Source organism: Diceros bicornis, chromosome 2 (assembly GCF_020826845.1).
Source record: "Diceros bicornis minor isolate mBicDic1 chromosome 2, mDicBic1.mat.cur, whole genome shotgun sequence".
In the NCBI taxonomy this organism is placed as follows: Eukaryota; Metazoa; Chordata; class Mammalia; order Perissodactyla; family Rhinocerotidae; genus Diceros; species Diceros bicornis.
Genome location: NC_080741.1, coordinates 2,794,712 through 2,813,719, shown reverse-complemented (window position 1 = coordinate 2,813,719; position 19,008 = coordinate 2,794,712). Strand labels below are relative to the sequence as shown.

At 37.1% G+C, this 19,008-nt stretch overlaps 1 protein-coding gene across 14 annotated transcripts in view; it reads left to right on the top strand.

Annotated features, from left to right (window-relative positions):
- The window catches only part of MBNL1 (muscleblind like splicing regulator 1), a 196,187-nt gene that overhangs the window by 117,617 nt on the left and 59,562 nt on the right, over window positions 1-19,008 (top strand). The gene's annotated exons all lie outside the window — the stretch shown is intronic.

Here is a 19,008-nt window from a genome sequence, read left to right as displayed (position 1 = left end):
GATCTATATGTGTGTGTATATATACATATAGATAGGAGGGGGGAGGGAGGGAGACAAATATTTAGACTCAGAGATATAAAGGAATCTTTCAAAAGCGTAAACAAGGCAGCCTGTGTCAGGACAGACATGTAAAGAGTGCTAAATTTGTCACAACCAAGGAGGAAGGCAAGACTCTGACATTCCACGAGCCTTCATTTCTTTATCTATAAAATTGAATGGTTCACAACGATATTTCTAAACTCTATTCTAACTCTAAGATTCCACAATTTATTAACTGCAGAATTAAAATTGGAAAAAGAAAGGAAGAAGAGTGGTCTCAGTGATGACGGTGCAGCTAAAAAGCTGTGAACTAGGCTTGTAATCCTAGCCAGAGGGTTTGTTGCTGTTTGAATATTGAGTAACAACTTTCCAACCTTGAATATAATTACCTTCAGAAGTCTTTTACTCTGGTCTTAAAGACTAATATATTTCTGATTTCAAGACATAATTTTTAGAGAAAGTACACATCTTTTATCGTGTGTAAATTTTACCAGTTGATTTTTATAGCACTTAATTTTATTCCATTTCAATCCATTTTTCTTATTTTGCTGTATGAGTCATCTTGCTGAGCTCTGCGGAGTATAATGTAATATCCTCAGCACCTAATAAGCTGGCAGATCTACTTCCATTTGAATGTAGATGCTATGGAAAATTTAACTGAATTAGGCTATAATGCTTCACTTAGTTTTAAGTGGTCCATCTTGGAAGATTAATGAAGGAATCTTTCAGTTTATTGTTTTATTTTGGAAATGTAGCAATATGATGCTTTGGGAGGATAGATTATGACAGGTTACAATGATAGATTGTGAAATTTAAATACGTGGGCATAATGAAGGAACAAATGTCGCAGCCAATTGGGAAGGTAAACAGGCTTTTGAATGTCCTAGTCATCCTTTGTGGTTGTACTATTCATTATGAAAATGAGGGACATCCAAATAACTGCTTACTAACGTCAGTTATTTTGGATGGTGAATTAAGACATTTTCTTTAGATACCATCTCATTAGTCCTTAATTAACAATCAAGTAATAGTTTGCAGAATATTAGACATATAGTTCGATGTAGCAGATAGAGTGAAATGATAGTGTTTATAATTCTATAAGGAAATTAAGGAGGTATTATATATTTATTTAAAGTAATTAAAGCTGTAATTCTAAAGGGAAAATACGTTAGACATAGTTTATATTTGACTTTCTTAAGTGATTTGGTTGATTTAGGGAGAGTAATGATATAATGCAAAACTCCAAGTTTATTTCTAAATAAATTTTTTAAATGAAGATTTTCAAACATATACAGAAATGGAGAGAGTAGTATAATATACCATAATCCAGTGTCAACAAATTTCAGTATTTATTAATCTTGTTGCTTCTGTCTTCCCACTTTTGGGGGTGGGAGGGCTGGATTATTTTAAAGCAAATCCTAAATGGTATCTCATTTCTTGTGTAAATGTTTTAATATGCATATTTTACATATAAAGCCTTTTTTTAAAAATGAGGGTCTCCTTTATCTTTTCTTTTTTAGAAACATTGAAGCCCAGCTATGGAAAGAGCACTTCTAAAATCAGCTCTTATCTTAAATTTACTATGTACAGTGACTTATTATTTGAAAATTATCCAAGTTTTAAAAGTCTAATGATAGACTTGTTTAGTTTAGTGTTTGTTTTGTTTTGTCGCGGGGTGGGGATTGGACAGAGAAGGGCCACTTTCGTTTGTCGGATGGTGGGTGCATGCAGTGACCTGATGAACAAAATGCCCTGGGGCGTCTTCGATGGAAAACATCTGCACCCTTTTGTCATGGTGTCAGCCACTGGCGTCTCCAGCAGCACTGTGAGTGGTCACTGCCCAGCTCTCATAAATCATTAAGTAGCCACACTCCAGTGGCCTAAACCCACAGAGCTGACAGATATACCCTGGCATTTCCCTTCCAAGCCATGGCCATTCAAACCAGGGTGTCAACCTGGAGTCAAAGGAAGCTGGCTGAAAACGGGCAGATGGTGATTGCCAGGAAAGTGAAATTGATGTATTACTAGTGGAATAATCTAAATAAAGTTTGCCAAGAAAGAATAAAGTGTTCAGTGTGTATCTGAACATGGAAAAATAATTGGAAAAGTAGAGGAGGGCTTCAGGGATGTTGGAACTGTTAACAGGGCAGATTGCCACCCCATCCTCTCCTGCCCGCCGCCCACAGATCCTTTGCTCTCATGGGTCAAAAGAGGACTTGTGAGGTGAGAGTAATTATTTTTCCCATGGACAAAGAAGAATTGACTTCGTCATGTTGTTTCTTGGAACAAGTCTATTATTCTTATCTTTTATTTATATAATAAAGATGATAGCTTTTAGACATATATATTATAAAGAGTTAGGATTATTAGCTCCTTTTGAGAATAGTTGTATTCTGCAGTGAATGAAGACAGGTTTGCCCCAAAAGAATCTTTTTCTTCCTCAAGTAAAGTATCCATGCTAAAAGGCTCCTCTTGTCAACCTGTTTGTAGCTCTTCTCACAATGAACTGTAGAGAATTGAAGATTAATTTCATTGAAATCATAAATGCACTGCAATCTGTAGATTATCAGTTAGTCAGGATAAACACCACTGATTAGGGATGAATTATGCATACAAATATTTACAACATCTTTGATAATGAATTCATAAAAATAAATAATAATTATAATAATAGAGACCTAGTACTTAACATTTCCATATGTTTCTCAAATCCTGAAAGGAATATTTTCCACCTGGTTAATACTATTGTATAATTTACCAAGAGTAAGGAGTATTTGCATTGCAATGTTAGCCTCATTTATTTCCCTTTAGACTTTGGAAAATCCAAGTTTAGATATCAACCCTTTGTTTCCTGGAGAAATTTCTAAATATTTTTATACTCTTGCAGTAGAATACATCAATATATCTGTAAATTAATCATTTGAAGTATAATATGGAATTATATTTTACAAAAGGAATTCTTTAAATTTCAGAAATAATTTTTAAATTAATGACTAAAATATTTAAAATTAAAAATGTAGTTCTTTCCTTAACAGAATTTAACAATTCTGTTAAATTGTTCTGATATATACAAGCATTTGGCTCAGACATCTTAGAAAACATTCTCACATATTGTCTTGGAGGAATGTAAATTGAACTGCACTTTAATTGTTTATCTCTACTGTTTCAATGTTTTGTTTAATATAGTGATGTAGTTCTGTCTTCATAGTTGGAATCTGTTAAATCAGAGATTCTTTGAAAGTACTGTTGTTACTTGTGGTTTATACCTGAAATATGAAGCTGTTTTAGGAGCAGAATGAATTGTTTATGGTGGATAGACTTGCTGACTAATAGTTGCTGGAAACTTTCCATTTGTCAGATTGTTATGTAGATGATCATATATTAGATCTGCTGAGAGGAGAGCCAAAACCCAAGCAATCTAAAATAACACTTTGTTGGCAAATAGTGTGCTTTTAGGAATAAGAGCTTGTTGTGAAAAATGCAGAAGCTTCACATCAGTTGACCCAAATGCATCTCTCTCTTTGCCACTCTCTGAGGAACACCACACTGTCAGTCTTCTTGGGGACTGTGATTCTGAGGCTCCCCCGCGGGGCCTGCGTGCACTTTCAGTTCTCCATCTTCTCCTGGTCATGCTTCCCTTTTCCTCACTTCCTCTTTTCCCTTTTCTTCCCTTTTACTAGCTTTCCTAGACTCAAAATGTGATATAGAGGAGGGGTTGTGGTTAGTGATTCACGTGCTGACTTCCTGTTACTTTAACACAAACCCCAAACCATGGCAGTGAGGACAACACAGCAGTGACAGGGAGGCCCTTCCAAGTAGTTGAAAGATATTCGTTGTGAGTAAGAAGCTATTAATAATGGTTCTAGTCATTCCTTTCTTCAAAGGTGTCTTCGTTTTTGATAAGATGACAATCTCTATTTTTAGTAGAATTATGCTCGGATATGGCGCTTTTTCCCCTAGACTGGCCAGGTCTTGTTCCTGTGTGGGCCTCTGAATCTTCTGTGGGCCTGTGAGACTCCCTGCTGCTCTCTCGCACCTGCAGACAGTCCAGGGGAGGTGCCGCTGCTGGGGTGGAGAGCAGTGTGAGTGCTCAGTGAGGAAGGGAACGCTGAGGCCTCCCCTTAGCAGCCGGATGACTGTTAGCTACTTACCAAACCTGTGTGTGTTCCAGTTTCATCATCGTTGGTTGGGAGGCATACTAGGGCCTCCTGAATAGGATTGTGAGGGCTAAAATAAGCAAATACATATGAAGCACTTAGAACAGTACTTAGCAGACATTATATGATGATAAATGTTAGTTGTCATTGGCTCCCCAAAGACAAGTTATTGATGGAATTAAAACCTATGCTGTGACACACTTCAGTATATTCAGAGGTTATGTTCATGATTCAGAATCTTTGGCAGTTACTTGTTTAGAATTCTTTAACATTGAGTAAATTAACTGTCCTCTACAGTGCGCTAAATGTATTTTACAATCAAAACTATCACATTAATTAATTTATTGTTTGATAAAGTGTACAGCTGTCAAATGCTGGGCACAACGATAGAGTATTAAGAATATTTCATCTATTCTTGCTATCCAAATAGGATAGTAGTGCACTTGTTCCTATAATATTTATCAGTTTTAATTGTTTGGTTTTATGATAGGAAAACTCACATTTTACTACTATGAAATAGATATTATATAATGCAGACATGTTTTTAATGCTGTTACCTCTCTCAATTTATTTGAATATTTAATATGTTCCTACCTGGTATTTATATAATAACTAGACAGGTTTTTGCAAAACTATTTTTAAATTTGCCTATATCATTGCCTTTTCCTAGGGAAGATTTCCTCTTTGAAAATTTTCAAAGCTTTTTACAATTCCAATAATATCAAGAAATCATACCCAATATAATATGTTACATCATTATTAGAAGTTTTGAAAATGTGTGTTTGTAGTACACTGAATTTTCCATGAACTATATTTTGATTTATAATATGGTTATCTTGCATGTTTAAAACATACTGAATAACTTAAATCTAGTTTGGAAACAATGGCAATTAGGTATAAAGACTTGTTGTCTAAGAGGGTGCCACCCGACATTTCTGATAATTAACCTTGAGTTTTTCTATTGAAGCCTGTAGCAAATTGGCAGAATGTAGCCTGTAGCAAATTTGCCAATGGCAGATTAGCACCAACAATAATCATTAATATTTAGTAGTTACTTTACAGCACTTTCTCATGCAAAAGAAACCACCTGTGGATGCATAGTAGCTTTTCTTGGAGGCTTAAATGTTAAAATCATTCCAGCTTTTCTTTCAAACTGTTGTTCTGATGGTACTTTATATTTTTGGCAAGATATTTCCTTTCCTGGGACTGTTCCAAATTGCTCAGAATTGTCTTCATTAAATTTATTGGAACACAGATTTTCTAAATGACATTTTAATAATTGCTACAAGTAAGCAGGAAAAAACCAGGAGGTAGTAGTAGGGTGTTGGTTTCTTTTGTTTATTTATTTTTGTTTTGGGGTTTTTAAAATTTGTTTTATTTCGGCTTTTTTTTTTTTTTTTGGTCAAAGATTCAGATGAAGTTAAAATACCCTGCCTCTGCTCCATCTGAATTGGTGAAGGAGTCTAATTTCCTTGAGATAGACTGAGGCTAATGACATAGGGTGCTTACACTATAAGACAATTAACCTTCTAAGTAGGTGTCGCAGAGCTTAAAACCACAGGCTGCTATTCCCAGCCTGGATAAGTTAATATTAACTCTAAACTCTAAAGATCTCTTCTTCAAGATTTCTAGGTTTGAAGATTTTTATACCATTGTTCAGTAGTACATTTCAGGTTGTATAGCCTTGAGATCAAGAAATTTTCCTTCAGCGTTCGTCACTTACTGTATTCTCTGCGTTTGAGACGTCTCCTTTTGTTACAGTTTTGAAGTTTAAAAGATGCGTCATAGTATCGAAATAGGACGTGCCCACAAAATCCAACATTAACAGTTGTAGAACATGTTGGTCCTTGAATGCCTAAAATAGAGTCCCTGGAGTGATTAGAGGAAGAAAGAAAGTGGGATAATTTGAGAATTTGACACTCTCCTTATCTTCCCAAATTGGACTCTTTCCTTGCATCTAAACTCTAATTGGCACTGAGCCAGACAGGAAGGAGCGAAAGAGAAGGTGAGGGAATGGACAGGGAGACCAGCAAGGATGGGAGAACTTTCAGATCATTAATTGATTACTAAGTATAAGCCTATAAAGAGGTTTTGAAAGAGATTTTATAGCTTTTGCCTTGTCATCCTTGCCCCCAGATTTTGGCTAAATGTATCCAGACTATTGTGAGTTTGAATAAGTAATATTTCTAATACCTTCATACGTTATATTAAGCCCTTCATATGGGAGTTACTACAGTTTCACAGGCTGTATTTTAATATGGCTTTTACACATTTTCCCTTATTGGATTTATTTTTTAATCATTTATGAGTGTTTATGCACTTCAAATGTGTATATATTCCACTGCACATTTCTGTTAAGCATTGAGTTACTATTTTTTCCCTCTAAATATTGATGTGTTTTTGTTTGGCATTGTACAGGAAGACTCCTTGAATACTCAAAATATTCATAAGCCAGTTCCAAGATAAGATTTTTTAAAAATATAATAGCAAGTTCTTATACCATAGCATTTGAGAAGTACACAGTAAGTTAAACAGGGATGGGGATGAGATAGAACAAACTGACTTTGTGTCAGGAAATATTTCCCTGTTTTTAGACAGATCCAAATGGCAAAAATTGTACATCTTTTCCCAAACTTAGATTTTGTAATAGATGTTTTTATTATAACAAGTTTTATGTTTACATTATATTTACATAAAAGGCAGCTCTAACTCTGCCCTTATTCAAAATTACTTATAACAAAGCCTGGATTGAAAGATGAACACGTCTGGTTTTGGGGAAACGTGTGCAAATACAGGTATATGTGAAGGTAACAGAAGCTTATAGGTTTCTTGCTAGAACTATGTCTGTATACTTTAAGCAGGGTGGAGAAAAAGCCCAGAGCATATTGAATTAGTGTATGTCCTTACTTGCTGGAAAATATAAATAAAAACAAACTTTACCCATAAGTGCACACTATTTTCTTAGGAAAAATTCCTGTTTACAGTTTGAATATTTTAAATTTTAAGATGATAGAAAAAGATTAATACATCTTTTTGATTGGTTACTTATTGAAATATTATAGCAGAATAGGGAAATATGTTCTGTGTTGTCTACTGGAAAATCACTTATCAGAAAATTCATTTTGGTAAAGATCTAGTATATTCAATAGTTAGCAAAATTTAATTGTTTTTTTACTTTTCCACATTCATATTTCTATGAAAATTGTTCTTAATTTAATATGCAAATAATTATTCTCTCCATTCATATATGTTAATTTCCACATGTGTTTCTATGAAAGGTATTTTTATCTCTCTGATTAAAAACTTTTATCTGGTTTAGCTTTGTAACTTAGTAGGGTGAGAGAAGACTAAAGTTTGTGTTTCTCTAAAATGCATAACTTTGTTTCAAAATGATCAACCCAGTCAAAGAGTTTGAAGAGTTTAGTTATTTGATGTCCAATAATTGTTTAATGACTTATGACTTTGTTTTTCAGCTGCTCTTTTGACACCCTAACCTGCTTCAGTACAGGGGGTTTATTTTTTGAAGCCAGGGCCATATTACGTGTTTGGTGTATTTGTCAAATGATTTAGAAACCATCTTAGGGTAACTAAGTAGTCATAACACACTCCTTAGTTACCCCAAGGAAGGTATATTTAGACTTGTTTAGTAAGCAGAGGTGGTAATGTTGACTCAAGTAAGCAAATATAGGTATGAAATAGTTTGCATTTATACCCACTTGGCGGTAGAAAGAGCCAGGTGGAAAACCAACTGTCCCTGTCACTGTGTGTCTCACGCGGGAGCTACGAGGATGCTCTGAGACAGGAGTTATTGAGGGAAAGGAAACATCGTTCTTTCCTGGAATCGTGATATAAAGTCATAAATATAAGAGCACATTATGAATTTATGGTAGAGTCCTTGTCCCTTGCCATGATCCGTTAGGCCACATGACATTTTTTAAAAGAGACAAAAGCTGGAGAAATCATACGTTGTGTTAGGAAGAGGAACTGGAGAGAGAGCAGACGACCTTCCTGCCCCTTCCCGAAAGCTTCAAGTAATTCCGAGTGTGAAAGAGAAAATGAAAGTGAAAATCCAAAATAATTGGGGAAACTGTTTTTTCTAGAGGCTCTCTTTCGTTTTTATAGCACTTCTCCCATCCACGAATGCTGCTGGACAGGATCCCAGGCCATTATGCAGGGAGCCTTCTATTCTTAAAGTCTTCCGTTGGAAGATGTTTGTCCTCAATGGCAAGAGATGCAGGACTATATGTCCTTCTGTTCTGTTATCTTGTTTTATTACCTTGGGCAGGAGCGACCTCTGTCTTATTTTTCTGGCCTTTTAAATTCAGGTTTTGTTATCCCGACATTTTCTGCAACTTCATTTTGTTTTTTTGCATTAACATTCTTAGTTCTATAATGCTTATGATGCTTATTTTGTGTAACATTCCACACTTACAGGGTGTTTCCATATATTATTGCATCTCCCAGTAACATCTCTCTCAAGGAGTGATTCTCGTCTGAGAGACAGTGGGGCCATCCCTCCAGTCTCGCAACCAGAAGGAGGCAAGACCTGCTTGGTCCCCTCTCTGGACTCAAGGGCCCATGGGACGAGGGCTCTCCTGTAAGATAGTATCTAACATTTGTTTTTGATACAAATTTCTACCAACATTTCTTTCTATTACTCACTAAAAGCTTCTCTGTCAGCTTTCTGAGAAGGATTTTGTGCAGACTGGCTTGCTTTTGGATGCTTAGATGAGTTCCACTGTCTAGTCTGTAGCAACGCCTGCCACGAGTGGAGCTTGGAATTCCGCCTTAAACTGGAGACTCTTAGAGTTCACAGAAGCCCTCAAGGAGCTCCCAGTCTCAATTCTCCATGGGGGTATTATGTTAATTCCACACGTGTAGTTTTCTGGAGAGTGAGTCCATAGCATGCAGGGTGTCTGTGACCCTCCACAGCTTAAGAGCTGTTTCTCTGCCCTGTACGTAGCCAGAAAGTATTCTGAAAATAGCAGAGATCTGAAAACTTTGTTTATAGAGAAATGCTGTTTCATGAATAGAGAATACATTAGATTAGATGAGATGAGCTGGTGTAAAGGATCCATTGTAACAAGATCAACAAAGGTTTGTTATCCCTGCGGAAGAGCTGCCATGGAGCTGTCTCCCAAGTGCCCCCACTCCCCGCCAGTTGTTTCCAGAGGAATCCTCTGGCGGTTCTCGCTGTATTGATGCTGAGCGCTTTGCAGAGCGCAGATGTGTTGTGATGTATTCCAGGGCCCTTTTACCTTGGAGACTATGTTGCTGTCATGTTGTAAAAATAACACCTAACAAAAATGGTGAATTCGGAGGGTGTATCTTTAATCTGTGACTAAGAGAATTAGTGATTTCATCTTCACTCACCTCAAATTCCCTTTGTGTGTAGTGGACATTGAGCAGACCTATAGCGTCTAAGTAAATCCATACTATTAAAGGATGTTTTAGATTTACCGTTTGTTAGATTTATTATTTATTTGGATTAAATGAGAATTTGACTTTGCAACCTCTGTTAGTTATTCAGGTAACGAAGTGACAAATGTTTTCATGTTACTTTTCAAAATGTAAAATTTAAATAATTTGTATTTGAAGTCTTACAGACCCCATATACTTAGTGTACAAAAGTTTACAATATTTTATTTTAAGGAAGTTACACTTGGGAGGGCGTGGTGGACGGAGGTAGGCTGTAACAAACTCTGCCCAGAGGAAATGCTTCTTAGTGGAGGCCCCACCACTCATTACAATTTTATCCATATATCAGGATAAAACAGCCCTTTATTCTCAAAGTGTTGCTCCCAGGTTTGTGCCTGCTAGAGAGTTATGGAAAAATAATTGAAAATGAAATGTATATAGTTTGAAAAGAATCCAAACTAAATTCAAATTGATTTTTAGAAGTTACGTTGTTTTAAAAAAATCATACTTCATTGTCAACTGTAAAGCGTCACGACAGTCCTCTATGAAGAACATAGAAAAAGAAGCTAAACAACACATAGGTTACAGTCACGCTCTTGAACATTGTTTCGGGCAGCCTGACACGGTGCTGGTTGTTGAACCAAATCAGATGGACACTGAAGCAGGTCTTTTCCAACATTCTCTGGCAGATGTGGGGCTGCTGTGATGTTCGCTTTCCAACCTTTGATTCTAAAACTTGAAATCTAAGTCTGTAGAGGACATTCTTGTTGGATAAAACGGATATTCTTTTGTGTTGCTTTGGAAATGTCTACTGTTATAAACCGATGGTGTCAGGAGTTTGTAATTCCAAACTCTGTACCATTAGACAGGCTGTGGTCCTAAGGTGGCGGGTTGTTTATCTGAGTGTTGCCGGCAGATTGGATTCTTCAGTGGGCAAGTTCTCATAAAGCTTGTTGACATAATTATTATTTACTCTTTAGGCCAGAAAAGAAGATCAAATAACGATGGTGTAGTTTTCAGAATTATTTATACTTTTTATGTAATGCAAGACAGGTTGCACATCGCTAGTAGAAATCTCAGAAAGAGATCTCTTTCTGTTTGATAGCAATACTTAATTTTGAGATGTGACTTGCATCTTTGCTGCAGTTTGAAAGACAAATAGCTTAAGGTTTTTTTTAAAAATGAATTTGTAAGATATTTTTAAATATATGCTTTTTTCCAGAATATTTCTTCTCCTTGTATTTAGGCCTTTCTTAGGTTAAATCTTTCAAGAGCCATTCTTGCCTTAAATAAGTCAGGTGCCCTCTAGTTCTCTGAGGTGGAGAGGATGCTCACAGAGGAGGAAGGGTCATTTACAGGACTGGTACCCTCAGACACTTGTTAATGTTTTAGTTCAGGTGATCTTCTGTGATTAAAAAAATATATCCTCCTCTTTCCTAACAACTGCTTTCTTTCATCTAAAGTATACTCAATTAAATTCTGCATGGATTTCAGTTATATCAGTAGTATAATCAATGGTGGACAATAATAATGTCCTAATTAAGTGTTCTATTTAGCACCTTTTCCACATTTCATGTAATTGTACCCTCAACTGATGAAGGAATAAATAATTTTTAATTTTCATCAGTCATAGGATGACTTCATTTTGTATATAATGAATCAGCTACATCATAATAGATCCTTTCAAAAAATAAATTTTAGATGTGTCACTTGCTTTTCTGGAATGATATTGAAATGTGTCCAATCTGGGAACTGCATGATAGAATTTCTACAAAACATTAATATTTATCTTGTGGGTCACCATCTTAAGACTAATGGCACTATGTCTAGAATTCTTGTCATGGACTATGTTAGTAAAACAGTAATAAAAGTGATAGAGTAGTTCACTACTTTGTATCCTGTGGCTGGTTATGGTCATCTGGCTAGAGTCTAACCCATATTAATCCTTTGAGTCAACAGTCAGGAACATTCAATGATGTACTTAAAATACTTTTAAACATGTGGTATTTAGAGTGTTTAGAATGTCAAAGGATCCTTTGTAATGATCTTCCCCTTGAGTAGTTCAAAAGATATTTTTAAAGTTATTTTTCAAAGAGCACAGTGTTTGAAGACTTTCAGAAAATATAAATCTAGTAGAGCACTTTGGGGAAAAAAACCTCAGCTCTAGAAAAAAAAAAATCAGACCATACACTGAAGTGATGTATTAGTCAAATAATCTATGAAAAATTCAAGAAAACAGAGTATGTGTTCATTTTTGGTTGAGAAAAGGAACTTGTATTTTTTTCACGAACAAGAGAATGTGTTTGATGCTCCCTTAGGGAGCTACACCCTTCTCTATAATTGTGTTTTTCACATTTTATGTTCAAATGTAAATGACTAAAGAGAAAGCATAACGTGCTCATATTTTTCATAGAACATATTAAAGCCTGTTTCTATGGCAACAACTTTTAATTGGCAAATCCCTTTCTGTCAGTACTCTCAAGCTTATTTTTCTTGGGTACATTGAATTGTTAGAAATGCTTCACAAAGTAAAAGTTAGATTTGGCATTGTTCTTGGGCATGAAGGATATTCACGGTGAAGGATGTATTTTACTAACTAATTTAGCTGTAGTGTGTTGCGTAGTAGGTTGCTCTAGAGATGGTACATCTAGCCCACGCCCTGTTGTGTGTCAGGAAACCTGCCAAGGGTCGGTACACACACTCAGCCTTGCAAATGTCTTATTTCGCACAGGTAAAGTAGACAACCGTCTTACCTGGCAGAATAGAGTTCAAAAAAAATTTGAAATCATTTTGCGCTGTGTTTCAGACTTTTAAGACAGTGGTTCCTTATGGCCTTGACTTTAATAGTATAGAGGAGACGGATTTATTAGAGACAAACCTAGTTTGCTGCTTGCTTCTCATAAATTTTATCTCTTGAATCAATGTGGTGCAGAATGTGGAAGCAGGTATTCCGTAAGTTGGAATCAGCTACTGCAGTGTTATAAAAATAGATTAAGTAAACAGACACAGCAGGCCAGTGCAGCTTGGATTTTGAACTCTTCTGAGACCCAGTACAACTTTAATAGTTTATAGGTCTAGGAAGAAAGAAATACGAATCCCTAAGGTAATTTTAATATTATATAACGACGGAAGAACTATTTCACAGCAAAGAATCAGGTGTTGTATCTGCTATAATTATTTTAGAGAGCTTTATCTGAAAGCTTCCATTTTTAAGCTATTCTGGTCTGCTGTGTATTTTTTTTTTTGCGTTTGCTATTTTTGTACCCCTGCAGTAGCATAACCCTGCACCAAGCACACGACAGCATTGCAGTTGGTGTTGAGTGTGAAACTGTTGTTAAACGAAAGCCAATAAAGCAAATCCTTGGAAAGAAGGAAATTGTCTACATTGAAGACTTGCAAAATTAAATTAGATTTGTCTTCTACACATTAAAATGTGAAAGAAGTAAATAACACTGTATATTTCCTCCTTCAAAAGCCATGATTTCGTATAGTCAAGAACTAAAATATGTTTAGTCACTCCTTTTAATTATTCTCCACCATTGCAAGTTTTCTGTAAAAGTCTTCCTTTCACGTATATCATCTTTGCCTCTTAAAACTGTTCTCATTGCATTCTTGGTCAACAGATGACTTGGTTCCTTTCATCAGAAGTCACAGAAAGCATTTGTGGCTGAATGCTTCAGCCTCACCTTGGTGCAGTGCCATGGTCCCCGTCTAATCCATAGATGGTTCCTGAGCAATGAGGAGTCTTGTAATTTTAAAATTATATATATATAGGAAACAAATTATATATATTTACTATCTACCTATATGCATCATATATGTATACGTATATATACTTTGTGGGTAGATTTGACTGTATCTCATTTATCTCCAGGAGCCTAAGAAAAGTGATAAAAAGGGTATTATTAACTTATATAAAGAGTGGGAAATCAGCTTACCAAGGCCATTTCATAAATGAACAGGAAAAGTAGAAAGGAAAAATCGGATGAGGTAGCCCACAGCTCCATCCTCTGAGCCACAGGCCCTGAATGCTGTTTTATGGGCCAACAGGATTTCACGAGACCCTGTACCTTCATGTCGTTTTTGGATATTAAGGAATGATCCCAGAGATTTGTGACGTGCACCCAGTTGTCTCAGTGCCTGGGAGGAAATTGAAGTCACGTGCTCTGAGCTGCTTGATGACTCAGCTGCAGAGGGCACCTGGTTGGCTGCCCCTCTGTGTCCTTGTTCATTGTTCACATAAACAGCACCTCTGACCACGTGGAGCATTTCTACATTTGGGAGTTTGCAAAGGTCTGGAGGACATAGAGCTTTAAAGTATCAAGGCGTTTTTCCTACCAGTACTGTGCAAACAGGGTTTGAAAAATGAAAAAATCTAACAAAGATCAGTTGTAGTTTATAGATCTTCAGCTTTTATAATCCTGGAACTCCCGGGCTCATAAATGAGTGGAGAAATATTCTTTTTCTGTCTCCTCTTTACCCTCAATTCCTATACTAGAATGGATGCTTTAGAGTCCCAGTTCAGTTCTTACGTCTGCCTACCTACATCCGGTCCAGGGTGGATGACTTTGAAGATGTGTGATAGATACACTGGGGGAAAAGGCCAGGACAGAAGGGGACACAGAATTTTCTGGGTGGTGGCCAATGATTCTGGTTCAGAGAACTAGCAGTTGCAAGTTGGAGCTGGAAATCTGCAAACTTGGCTGATGGAATTAGGTATCGACTAAGCGCGTCTGATAGTTGACATGTACATTCTTTATACGGGTCTACAAGTAAATGAACTGACCAACCAAAAGAAACAAGTATCTTTGTTGTATGAATCACGCTCTAAAATAAGGGCAAAGAGGGAAAGTGAGGTGGAAATTCACGTGAAGTATTTCATAGACCTTGAATGGGAATTAATCTCCATATGTGCCCTTAGTAACGTATGTGTATTGATTTTCTGTATGTGTACACACACATACATATGTAAATATATATACATACATTCATCTATCTATGTGTATCTCTCTCATTCTCTACACACGCACACACACAAATACACACACAAATGCATATAAATGGGTGACAGTCCTCTGGTGACTCAGTCTGAGATCGAGCTTTTGGAAATAACACACTGTGTCTTCTTTCTTGTAACAGGGAAGCACACCAAGGAGCAGTAACACTGATGCTGGGGATACTTGATTCAGGGAGAGGTCACACGGCACAGGCAAGAATGCCCTGGGTCAGTCTGTGGAGTGACAGAGCGGGAGCTGGTACTTTGTGGAAAGGCCCCGATTACCAGAACAATGAACCGAGGCCTTCAAAATGCACTTATATGAGTGAGAGACTGGGCAACTTTCACCAACAAATCCAGATAAACTTATAATAAGAAAAACAGCTAAATTCTACTGGTGTTTTCTAGGTGCTAGGTATTGGCTTTACACAAATTTTCACTGAAATCTTCGTAAGTCACACTATCAGGCAGATAGCATAGTTATTCCCATTTTGTTGATGAGGAAACTGAGGTCCAGAGGCTTGCATGGTGTGCACAAGGTCACAGAGTTGGTAAGTAGCAGACTTAGGATTTGAACCTGAGTGTATCTTTCTGCTTTTTGAGCTCCCACTGTTAAGCACTGTCTCCTTTATCAAGTTTAAAGGAACTTTGCAGCATAATATTACACCTAAAAGAGATCTTTCTTGGAGAAATTAAAACCTTTCCTGCAATGGATGATGATGTTCCCAAGTCTGAAATGTGCAGTCTTCACAGCTGGGAGCAGATGTGTTACGTGACCGCTTGAGCTTCTGCTCACAGACTTCAGACTTTACCTTTCAAACTCGGACCTTCCCGCGCTTCTGTTTCTTCTTCCAGCTCGCCTTCCCTATCAGCCTCCCTCCTTTTGACCTTGTCGTTTGCATTGAAAACCTGAATCACCAGGGCACGGTAATGCTTACAGCTCTGGGAGACTTGGAGGAGGAAGGCTGACGGTATTTGGGGGCTTAATTTTGTGTGCCTCCTTCTCTGGGTGTTGAGCTCCTGCCTGACATGGTTTTGGTTGTGCAGCGTTCTGTTCAACGTCTGCCAGGCAGTACTGCAGTGGTATTTCCTACACAGAACGCTTCGGCATAATTCAAGATGGAAGACAGTCTACGTGCTAGATGAAAAATCAGATTTGATCAGCCAGTGCTGACATCCTAATTGGAAGCAGTGAGAAGCAGCATACAGTTGCCTTCGGCGTGCTGGCATGCCGAATCTGTTTGTCTAGCCTCTTCCCGCCCCCACCTCAGAGGAAGGCACATTTAAAAAATTCTGATGAATGCTTTCCAATTCTATTTTGGTGGGAAAGGCTGAGTTTGCATGGAATTGGTAATCAAGTATTGGCACTCTTTTAGCTTCTATCATCTGAATGAATTGCAAACTGTTTTTAAGAGTTTCTTTCACTGAGCATGGGTTAAAAATATGGGGAGCTTCATTAAGTCCTGTTATTTTGTATAAAAAAAAAAAGCATGTTTACATTATGGATAGGTGGTTGAGATTTATAAATAGCAAGTAGTGCCATAAAGACTTCTTTTATCTTTATATAATGTGACATAAATAGTAATATCAACAAGAGGTCCCTAAAGATAGGCTTACTATTTTTTTAAATACAATCCCCTGCTTAGGTAATATTTTATCCATTTTAACATGTAGTTCACTTCTTATTACTACATAATGCTTCTATTAAAAATTTCAGAGCCTCTTTCTGAGACAAAAATTGATATGAGACCTTTTCCAGTGGTGGTAATGGGGGCAGAGTTCAACAAATTGAGCCTTTTGTACATATTTACATTTCATGCCCTATTTCAAAACTCAGAAAAATGAATGGAATGCTTTTAAAAATCAGCATACTTATCCTACTTCTGCCACTTTGAATAAACAACTGCCCCAGAATTTCTGCTTTTGTTAAGCAGCAACAAGAAGTACAAACCATTCCAAGTGTTCTTCTTTAATTTTTGAATAGTATATGTCTCTTTTAACATTTCTTCTTAACGAACCCCTTTCTACTTTTGGCAAAATTATGTAATAGCCTTAATTGGGTGAGCCATAATCTCAGGGTGGGAAAGATACACACGAAGAAGGAACATATATTACAAAAGCAGCCTTTCAGAATATTTCGGTGCTCTGCCAATACCATCACGTTCTTCCGAAAGGTGGCTACTCCCACTTTTTGCAGTAATGTGAGGGAACTTTCATATGAGATGCAAAAATATTCCTGAGAATTCATCTGAGTAGAAAACCCCAAAGCCCCTTGATCTGTTTGTAACAGGAAACATGCCCATGCAGATGGCCTGATGAATTTTCCAGCATTTTAATGTAGTGTATAATTTGTTGCCTTGGGTCCTAAGTTTCTAGAGTGGTGTTATCTTATCTCTTCGAGGTACCTCCTAAAAATTGTCCAGAATCTCTTGTCCAGATGCCATAGGAAGGTAACAGAGCTCCTGTACAGAAACATCTCTATCCTTCCCACCCAGCCCTACTGGTCTCTCTCTGTCTGTGTCCTTCCTCGGTCAAATCCCTCTCCATGGGTATCTGTCTTCTCCATAGCTCTGAGGTCCTAGAAAGCAGTGACATTGTATTCCCAGTAGAGTGGCTCTAGAAGGGGCTCACAGCCATTAGATAGCTTTTAAATCAGTAATGCAGGTTAAAATCACAAATTATCCTGCAGCTAAAATCTATCCTAGAGGATTTTTTGATGTCCAAGCCTGAGCCCAGGTTCCAGAGTGCTTTTAATGGGTGTAATCCCAGTCCTTTCACTTGCTGAGATTTGAACCAGTTACAAAATGGCAGCAAAGAGCTAGAAGTCTCTGGAACCAAACTGAACAACTAGGTAAGAAACCACTGACTTACCTTCTCAAGAGAGTGAGTAGTAGGGTAGAATGTGAATCCTCTCAGGTCTGAGAGAATATCCTTTGAGCATTTTAGCCCAACTTGACTCATACCTCTTCTTGAGGATATTTCTTGTGAAGTGGGCTTCCACTGATGTCTCCTAAATCTGACTCTCTTTACAGTAGGAATTGCATTTTCTATTTATTTTTCTGTCCTGCACCACCCAGCATAATGATAAGCTAATAGACACCCAGTATATATTTATTAATAGATAGATATAAAAAAATAAGATATTAGCAAAATTGTAGATATAGCCTCCTCTTTCTTATATATGAGCAATAGTTGGCGTAGCGAAGTCACGGTTCTTTGTAGAAATTGTTTTCTCAAAAGAGTCATTTCTTTTTCAGAGTCCTCATAGATATTATCACTTTTAGTAGGAGGTATGAAATTATGTTAAACAATTTTTTTCTGAGAACCTCACTGAAAATGGTGCCTAATTTATAGAGCTTTTCTAACGGTTATTGAAAGTAACCAATTTAGTATGAATCTATTTTTAGCACTGACATTCAGTTCATCCTACGTGATTTCCAAGATGAACCTACAGCTTTTAAAACCAAGATTATCAGATAGATTTTCTCCCCAATTTCGTCCAAAGTGAGAACCACTGAGACCTGCTATTATGTTTGTAGTGGCAACACTAATACATTGGGACCAAATTGACTTTTTCCCAAAGGGTAACGCAGACAACTCTGTTTACGATTCACAAAATGTCATAGTCAATTCGTGTGAAATCCCTGGTGCTCCTGAGTGTGTGCTGTGCTGAAGGCTGTAAGAAGTGTGTCTGACTGGGTTTATATACAATGAAAAGAGTCCTCTGGAGAGTGTTTTCTTAATTACTGCATTTTAAACATCACTGGCTCTTTGAATTTCAGCTTGGTATTGTCTTTGTTCTAAATGTAGCCTGCTAAATTTGCCTATACGATATGTACGAATCAGGCAGACGAGTCTCCATTGCTTTGATGTTCTGTGACTTTGTACGAATTATTAAATTTCACAGGATCTCTGAACCCTCATCAACCAAGTGGGGAGGGGACAGCACTCTCATCATAGAATTGTGGGGAAGATTATGTGAGATCTCTTCTTTCGTTTTTTCAATGCTCAGTGGCTCACTCGGAGCCAAGGGACAGAGGCTGTGCCCTCATGGATCTTACATCCGTAGTGGGGTCAGTCAGCAAGTAAACATGTAAATAAGCAGCATAACTGCAGGTCTGACCAGCGCTCTGGAGAAAATGCGAAACAGGGGCAGTGTCAGAGGGACCTGGGCTCTGGGAAGACTTGAGTCGGGTGGGTGGTGTCCACTCCCCGTCTGGAAGCGCATAAATAATAGATGGTAATGTTTCTCCCCTCCTCATCATAGTTAATTTTCTTACCTTGTATTTAACTATTATGTTCATAATTCATAAAACAAAAGTATGGATAAGTGGTTTTTATTTTGTGAGAAATGTTTTTGTTTTTATAAATTTAGGATTTCAAAGCAGGCATTTTATT